A 9,921-nucleotide genomic window follows, 5' to 3' on the forward strand; every position below is an offset into this window, starting at 1 on the left:
GACCTGGCGGCAGGATTAACTCGGCAAGGGGGCATCAGAAATGACTAAGGGGGCACAAAGATTTTCGCTCGATGATAACACAGGATGGATAATAATCGATAGTACAGTTATACACAATGTATTTGCAGCCACGCACGGCTGTCTTGCCACAAGAATACAGGCTAGTGCACCGCTTTACAAACATGGACAATTCATAACCGGCTCAAAAAATTGCAAGTTATGACAACGCTACACAGCTACATGCACAATACCCATCAATGCAATGCAAAACAGTTGCTAATTTCCATAATTATTATTATTTATTATTATTATTTGTTTATTTAGCAGACGCCTTTACCCAAGGCGACTTACAGAGACAAGGGTGTGTGAACTATGCATCAGCTGCAGAGTCACTTACAACTACGTCTCACCCGAAAGACGGAGCACAAGGAAGTGAAGTGACTTGCTCAGGGTCACACAATGAGTCAGTGGCTGAGATGGGATTTGAACCGGGGACCTCCTGGTTACAAGCCCATTTCTTTAACCACTGGACCACACTGCCTCCTAACACTTAATAACACTTCCCCATGCCAATACAATGCATTTCCAATCGCGGAAAGCAAACAATACTGTACAATGCACTACCACGACTTATCGGTACAATGCAGCTTGGACGCAGCTACCAAGCTGTCTTGCCACAAGAGTGCGGTACTACGCTGCGTATGACAACAGAGAAATTAGTATTCCATAGCAGCGAGTTGTTTATGGCAACACTATAGCTACATCGTTACTCAACCATTGGTCAAGGTCTGCCCACCCTCATCAATATAATGCAAAGCACCTATTCTACCATATAAAACAACTTTAAAACAATCACATTATATTATAAACCAAACATTTCCAATCCAATCACACCACAGAAATCAAGCAGTAGACTAGGCAGCAACGCCAATGAAGAAAATCACATTTAGGCCTATTTCTGACATTTGCCACGCACTGGTCACCTGGCCATTCTGACATGGCCAGGTGACCAGTCCATCGCTGCTCAAGCAGCCGTTTCAGTTTCTCTCCCGTGTATTGCGCAGCCACAGTTGGTTTCCTGAGAAACTTGGAAAGGGAATTACACACATTAAAAAAGTCATCCAATGCACCCTCGGAGGACATATCGTGCACTAAGACTAAATGCAGCTGGTGGTTAAAGCAATGCACATATGGCACTTCCCGATTCAGCTTGTCCTGCACCCCAGGCATCACACTGGTCCCATCATAACATTGACTAAGAATCTTCTTGGTGCTAAGGCCAAAATTTGTTAGTTCTGACAGGACCAAGTTAGGCATTCTTTACTCGTTGCCATTGACAGTAGCCGCTCACAAACACAGTTGTTTTCGCCCATGTAACGGAGTACAATTGAAATGTTCTTGCACCGGTTGGGTCTTTAGTCCCATCCACTTTAAGTGTGTACCATGAATCATCTATTTCCTTCACAATTTCCTCTGTGACTACCTCACTCATGAGCCCAATTATTTCGTTCTGGATGTAGTAAGATGTGTATGTGGCATTGTGGGGAATAGTGCTTAAGGCACTAGCAAGTTCCTTGTCTTTCCTGAGCGTATAATCTAACATCGCCAGGAACAGTCCACTGCCCCCCTCCCCCCTTGCATCCATCGCTTCCAAAGTTCCCCTGAGAGGAAGCTCGTTGACAGCAAGAAATTCCACAATGTCCACAATCGATGACAAATACATACGATTTCTTGCAAGCTGTGCAGAATTCACAAGTGTTGAAAGCTCCCTGTGCATTCCTTGCTTGTCTTTCTGTCCAAAGTACCATGCATTTCAAATGTTCTTTGCTTGACGCGTGCCTCCCCAGTCCCTTGTTGCTATCAATGGCATGTCGCCAGTTATTATATCCAGTTTGGGTGAATGCCTTATCGGCGTTAGCACTGGAGCCGATGTTAAATTTTCGACAAGGATAGCAGAAAGCTACATATGCCTTGCAGGAATATTCCAGCCACTCTCTGCCTTTAAACCACGCGCTACAAAATCCCCGTTTTCTCCCACAGTACAGGCGGGTTGGGTATTTCCCCAGACAAACCTGCGCTGGCTCCTCATCACCGAGGTCATCAGGCACTTGTAGGGGTAACGGAGACGTAGGCGCTTGTAATATCTTGACGGTGCTGCTGCTAGGTTCGGTCTCAGCGGCTGCAGGCCCCTCCTCGCTGTGGTTATCTCCTATGTCACCAGGCAGCACGACGGTTGCGCAGGTGCCTTTGCTGCTGGGCTTGCCGGCCTCAGCCTCGGTGATTAGCGTCGGCTCGGTGGCCTTGGCATCTGTGGCTGGCTTCTCCCCCTCCCCGCCGCTTTGATCCGATGCTGCCGTTGTGCCCTGGTGAAACCACTCTGATATCCATCATGCTACCTATCAGCTAACTAGCTAAACTATTTCATTTGCCTAACTAATTATTAACGTTAGCTAAATTCCATCCAGCTGCGGGGTGAAACTTTTTTTTTTCATAGTACATAACTTTGAAAGTAAACCTAAACGGTCAAATTGATCCCACCCCCTTCTACTGTGAAGTTTTTTTTTTCAACTGCTAAAATGTGTGTGACTTACGCATGATGCGTGCAAGGGAGTTGCATGAATGAAGCATATAGACACAACATATCGGGTGGGCATGACTGAGGGGGCAGATTGTAGGACAGAATAGGGATACAAAACTGAGGGGGCACAATATTCCAACTGAGGGGGCATTGCCCCCTTTTGCCCCCTAGTGGCGCCAGGCCTGCTGTGCAGTTTAAGTACCATGCTGACACGGTATGGAAATAGTAATCGTGGAAACAAGGTATGTAAACTGAGGCAGTGTAAACTGCTCCTGCTATTGTGGTACCTGTAGGACTGTTCTTTTTTTATGTTAAGCAGTTTTGTGTTATTTTTCACAAGGTGTTAATTAAGTAGCAGCCCAAATTGTTTATGCCAGACTTGTTAGAAAGTCTGTAACAAAATGGTGCAAATTTGTTTTGGATTATTATTGTCCATACGTTGCAGATACTACTAAGACACCCACCGTGCAGGTATCGCAAAGCTCCTAAAAAATATGTTAAAATAAATTCAATATTTTGAAAAAAATTAATTTTATGAAGTAACCATTTAATAAATAGAAATATTAAGATATGTTCGGTTTTCATGCAGGAAGGGCCTGGTTTGGAGTCTCAGTTTAAAGACTTAAAAATCTGGTCACCTTAAGCCTCACAAAAAAAAAACAAAAAAAGAAAAAAAACAACTACTTCCTAACAAGAAAACATTACCATATGTGTGCTACAGCAGTTACGCAAGCATATTTGAGAAATCTAAACAAACTTGATTGTCAGCATATTTTTTTTATGAACCTAAAGACACAGTTCAGCTATGGAACAATGTGGTAACAATTAGGGGAAATTACAAAAGGGTCTTGAAAGGGTTTGATAAGATACGACCAGGTCATAAAAAGTTGATTGTTATTGAAGTCTTCAGAGCATAGAGAACCATTTAGATTTTGGTTCATTTAAAGTTCAAAAACATTCTTACACTTAATTCTTAAGTGTCACTGAAGAGGCTCTAGAGTTTACAACAAAATACATTGCTTCCCAGTCCTTTCTACTGTAATATTGTTATTCTCATACTGTATTTATACACACACACATTTTGTTTATTTGTCATCTTCCCTGCGACTTGTATGATGTTTGCAATCATTCCGAGAGGTTCAGATATGAGTTCCATTGCTCCAATTACATGTGAATATGTGTTCTCTGTATCAGAATCCATCGGGTATTATTCTAAGCCTGTGGGATCCAAGTAACAGGCTCCTTTTATGAACTTCCTGATTCCAAACTGTGGCAGGTTGGCTGGCAGTGGTGAGTGTGGTGACGTCACGGACCAGGAAGTAACTGAATCACAAACAATGGATGGGCGGATGAAGCTGAGTGCAATGGCACTCAGCATATTTATTAATCAATAAAACAAAATATTTAAACAAAACAGAAACAAAATGGCACGAGGGCCAAACGAATAAACAGACAAACAAGTAAGTGGCGTGCTGGCTAAACCAGCACGTTTTAGCAATTGTTTCTATGTCTTCTATGTCTTCTACGCACTCTCCCTCCTCTCTCCGCTCTCCCGTACGCTCTACTCCAACACTCCACCTCGAGTGCAGAGAGCTGCAGGTTTATATACTCTGGCCGAGGGATTAACTAGTTGGTAATTATCTTATTATCCCTCGGCCAGAGTCTGCACGCGTTTGGTAAGGATGCATGACTGTCAGCTAGTTAAATAATCAGTAGCTGATCAGCCATGCATCCTCACGGGGTTTTTAAATATAATAATAAAAGACGCGGCGCTTTTACCCGCGCCGCAAACAAAAATACAAATAATAATACATAGGGGCGGGACACTCCGCCACACAAACCAATCATGATATAGTGACCTTTCAGCTCCACGTGCCCATAGTAACAGTATGAAGAAGATGGGGCCAAAGGTCACTGTGTTGTGTGATTCCTTAAAATGACATTTGAAACTACCCTTTAATTAGTATCACATAGTTTTGATTTATTTTCAATTTTTTTCATGGTTAAATGCCAAAAAAGGTGCAAGTTACCAGTATGTGGTGAAGATATTCTAAAGCAGCTTTGTGGCAAAATCCAGAAGGTAAAAAAAAAAAAAAAAAGTGTGTAATATTTTAAGAAGAATGCTTAAATGAGACAGCTTGTCTCGGTGCAATGAAACATAAAAAGCTACGTGCTGTCTCTCATTGTGTCTATTGAACATAAACACACACTCACTAGAATCCAAAGAGCCAGTGTACTCTTCCATCTAGCAGGATCAATTTCACTCACTATTGCTGCTTCAGCTAAACCGAAATGTCAGTAGATGTCGGGCTGTTGCGTAACAAGCAATCTGTTAGCTTTTATGCCGTAGACTACAACGTCTGTTACGTATTTATCTTTTGAAAAACCGGCATGTACAGTAATAATCATGCAATAAAGAATACATGGCAAATACAGTTTAATTTAGGACATTTTATTCAGAAAAAAAGGCCAAAAAAGTTAATCTTTTTACACAAGCATTTCTGGTTTGATTCCAAACCAGTTTCAATTGAACTATATTCAGGAAGGAGTAATGGGCTAAAGTTTAGGTTAGAGGTTAGGTTCATAGTTAGCTTTAGGGTTTGCTTTCTTGTAAGGGAAAAGAGGTAAGGTTTGTATTGCTACCTTACAGTGAGCATTATAGGTAAAATTATGGAGGTGGGTTAGGGTTAGGGTTAGGATTAGTGTTACAGTGAAGGTCAAGGTTGTGGACAGAGTTTGGATACATATTGAAGAATGGGTTAAGGTTTTTTGTGGTTCAGTTTTTTGTGTTTTGTCCTTTGTATCAGTATATTGGGATACACCTTTCCAAAATGTTGTGGAGGTGCAGGGGTAGACATGCCAGTTATTTCATACTTTGTTTTTACAGCTCTGCACACAATATAACAGCTATGTTGAATCAATTGAAAGCAGTGTGAGTATTTTCTTTGTGAATGTTTGTTTAGTCACCGCAGTTTTGGCTGCCCTTACTGGATACACCCCCATGCGTGTGACTGGGTAGCTTTAATTATGTACAGTGTGCTTCCCATAGCTTCAATAAGTTCATACAAACTATGTGTGAATAAACTAAACATTTTTATTTCCATTAATTATGCCAATAGCATATCAGCTGATTTTACTGTGATATTCTGTAGGTCACTCAAACAGATCTGTTTTCAATTGGACAGGCTGAGGATAGCCACATATTACACTTATCCTGTACTTAATTTGTCATATTCCTAATTTTCATAGGACCACTGGGTATCAGATTATACTGCAAAATCATTTAATGCCACCTTCACTTCAGGTTAAAAAAGTTATTATATAAATTCTTGGGACCTGATCGGCTACAACCAATTATCAGATTACACTTTCTGCACTGTTAATGGCAAAGACTGTTATCACATTGAACATTGCAACAAGCTTTGCAGGAAGCCTTTTTCTGAAGTAAAATGAAAAACAAATATCCTACCCAATCATTCTGTATTGGTAATAAATGGATAACGTTTGAGGTGCAAGATGCCCTATGTCCAAGCACCACAAACCAGCAGGGTTGTCAAAATACTTTTCAATATATATACATGCATGGTTAGCAGTCTACAGTGCTTTTGTCATGGATATGGAATCCAGTTTATGCATGGTAAAAACAAGGTAAACTGCAAAATGACCATGCAAACTCCCTTTTATAATTGTTTACATAGTCATAAAATCTGTTATGGCTTATAGCCATCTACTTTGCAATGGCCTTTTATGTCAGTTCCCCTTTGAGTTAGTCTTTGTTCAGTGTATTCTCTTGAGCCGTCAGCTTGATTCTTGATTCTCTGTTTCAGAACTCACTAAGTTACTTCAGCTAGTGGCTCTCCCATGTTTAAATAAACCACTGGCCATACATCCCACAGTCCATATTTGTATTGTGGCTGTGGGACAAAATAATGCAATTAGAGGCAAAAATTGAATTACCTGCCACTCCTTGATCCATGATCCATTAGCCACCAAGTTACTGGTGAGACTCCTTGAAGTTGTGGAAATATTGAAAGACACCCTGCTAAACCCAGGCTTTTAATCATATGTGAAATACCTTATGGTAGATTCCCACTACACTTCACATTCATGTTATTCAAAGGCATTTAAAATGTTATTTGTGCAAGTCTGGCGTTGTAGAACTAATAATGTTAACTATAGAGTTAAAACGGAATTATGCAGCTTCATGGTTTGAATATGCCACTTGCCACTTTCATAGTATATTTCCATTACTGGATTCATCCTCTATATCTGTGCTTGTGATTTTCTTATATGTAAGAATCTAGTACAGTATTTATGATTCTGCCACTAGAACTATATCAATGGTGAAAAGCAGTCATCTGACTGTTTGCACATACACTATACCTAGTAAACCAATAATCTTTCACATAGCACCATCTTGTGAGAGAACACTGTTACCGCAGATAACACAAGCACATCATTTGTATTTCCGTCCACATTAGATCAAGTTTGATCCAAGACCTAGTTTGACTTTTCCCACATTAGTGGAGTAGATGGATTCTAGTTTCCTCAAACTTCACTTTCATGCAGTTTCCTGACTGTTTAACTGGAAATGAATAGGTCCATGGATTATTACAAAGTCAGTACATAGGAACAAAGGACATTATGAAAACCCATAATACCTGCCATTATGTTGTGCTACAGGAACAGGATTGTGATGCTTTTGTTATGTGCAAGTCTCTGAACTTCTCAGTTTTTTTTTTTATTCTTCACACCACTGTGGTTTTAGCTTTACTTATCACCACAAATCACCAGATATGGGAAGCTCCCTGAATTACAGTTTCATATGGTGGGTTTTGGCCCTTGCAGGTGAAACCCGCCCATGGCAGGTCTGTAGCTGTATTATTAGTGACAAAGTGGGGTGTTCTTTAGTCACAGCTGTCGGTTCTTTACCATGGTCTTCTAGTGTAAACAAATGAGACTCACAACAGTAGGAATCTGGTACAAAATGAGACTGTGCTCGTATATATTTATTTTCTTTGTTGTTTTGAAATTGTAATGACAAATGTACAATACTGGTTTTTAAACAAAACAAAAGCATATCTCCACACTGAGAACTAAACTAAACACATCAGGACAAAAGTAAACTATAATATCAGACGGCTAAGCCATTTACCGATCAAAACACTTTGTATATCTCTTTAATAAAGAGTAGAGACGATACCTTGGAGGTTGCTGCAACACACTGGGTGTGTGGGGCAGGACTGAGCCTTGTCAAAGACACCACACTATTGCTTCAACCCTGCTTAAATACCTGCCTTAACTGATTGCAGGTGTTTCTAATTAACACCAGGTAAGTGCCTGCTTGGACATGTATGGTATCCTGGGAAATGTAGTTCAGGGTTCTATGACAACTGAACAACACTTTGCTTTAAAACCGATAGCTATTGTGTACAAACTGCAGTCAAATATATACTCCAATAATTTTCCCCACACTTTGTTACAGTGTTTCATGAGTTGTTCACAATATCTTCAAAGACTACGTGGAAGAGGTAAAACAAAACACTAACTCATATTTTTTTTTTAGAAATGTCATAATGTTAAACAGAAAATACTTTCTACCCCAAACAATCTGTTCATTCAAACGGAATCACCCAGTTTGTTTTTTTGGCAGGGTGGGGTGGAAATGGTATCTATAAATGCTATTGTTCATCTGCCTGCTCTATGCAATTACTGGCGACGGTCCCTGGTGAATCCAAATTGTTATGACTGATGTGCTGGACTAAAATGGTCCAAGATAAGAGAAATGAGGATGTGAATTAGACAATTATGCCCAGTGTGCCATAGTTGTTTCTAACATTCTCATGGAAGCAATTTTCTGAATTTCTTCTGAAAGAGCTGACCTAAGGGTCTTGTTTGAGGGTGTTGGCTTTAGAATGTACAGTATGAGTAATATTAGGTAAAGTTTATTATGTAAATTTGTGAAATGGGTGTTGTGTCTGTTTGCCTGAGATAAGCATATTTAAACATTGATATCAACACAAAAGGTTTTTTCAAAAGTAGCCTCATTTAAAAACCTACCCTTAGCAGATTTCTTTGCTACAGTAGGTTACTGAAGTAGAGGTTAAAAACAAAACAAATGACCTATATTCAGTATTTTGGGTTTTGTTAACTGCCTCACATAAGCGAGTGTTATTCACCCAAAGAACTTGCTCAAATTTTACACAGTTTAAGTTTAATAAACATTATTGACAAGCATGCACATGTAGCAGTTCTAACTTGGTTCCATCAGTCTTCAACAATTCTCTCCTCACTATCACTGCTCTGGGTACATCACTCCCCAGTGAGTCTTTCTTCATTATAACTGCTCTGGGTACATCATTCCCCAATGATTCTTTCTTCATTATCACTGCTGTGGGTACATCACTCCCCAATGATTCTTTATTCATTATAACTGTTCTCCAGGTACAGCTTGACCTGGCCCCTTCCTGTTCTCTATCTCCCCTGGTTCTAATTTTCTATTTGTTTATAATTATATCTAATGGTGCAGTGAGCTCATTCAACCCCCATGGATATAGATCTGTTCATTAAAAACACACAAGGTTATGTGAGTTCAAATCTTACACAAAGTTATTTCATTAGAATGATTACACATTATTGTGGCTTGCAGCTGCTGGCTAACAGTTTCAACGGCCCATTCAGTAAATCAGAAGATTGTGGCCCATGGTGGTGACTGGTCAGAGTACAGTTTGTTTCCAGACACCTGCGTTGGGCAGAATCCATCATGTGTTTCCACCTGTAGCCAATTATATTGGAGCTACTATGTTACTTTTAAACAACATAGGAAGACGGAGTGCAAAAAATACCGGCTAACTAACATGGAGACAATAGTTTTCCGAGTGGATATATATTGCATGCAAACATGTACACATGTGCGTTTTCTCAGAACATCAATAGGGAACAACAGTAAAGCAAATGCTCTGTAGGATAAAGCCAAAAAACAGTTTGGTGCCAAAATGTATCTGTGCATTACCACAGAGCAATGAGTAATATTTATCAGTAAGATGTATAATGTAAATCTGTGTAATGGGTGTTGTGTATGTTTACCTGCGATAACCATGTGGTCTCATTTAAAGACCTACCACTATCAGATTTATTTGCTAAGTCACTGAATACTGCCTCTAATACCCTCGAGTTTTAGCTACTACCATATATGACACATTTCCTTGTTTAAGGTCCATTGGCCATTTGCGTAAAACAACGTGGGCTAAATACATTTATTCCAGTCTTTAATTACCTCTTATTTCTTTGGAGGAGAAAAAAGCTGCTGATTATATATTATATATCCAAATATAGCTGTTAAT

The sequence above is a fragment of the Acipenser ruthenus genome, chromosome 4, assembly GCF_902713425.1.
Source record: "Acipenser ruthenus chromosome 4, fAciRut3.2 maternal haplotype, whole genome shotgun sequence".
Lineage (NCBI taxonomy): Eukaryota > Metazoa > Chordata > Actinopteri > Acipenseriformes > Acipenseridae > Acipenser > Acipenser ruthenus.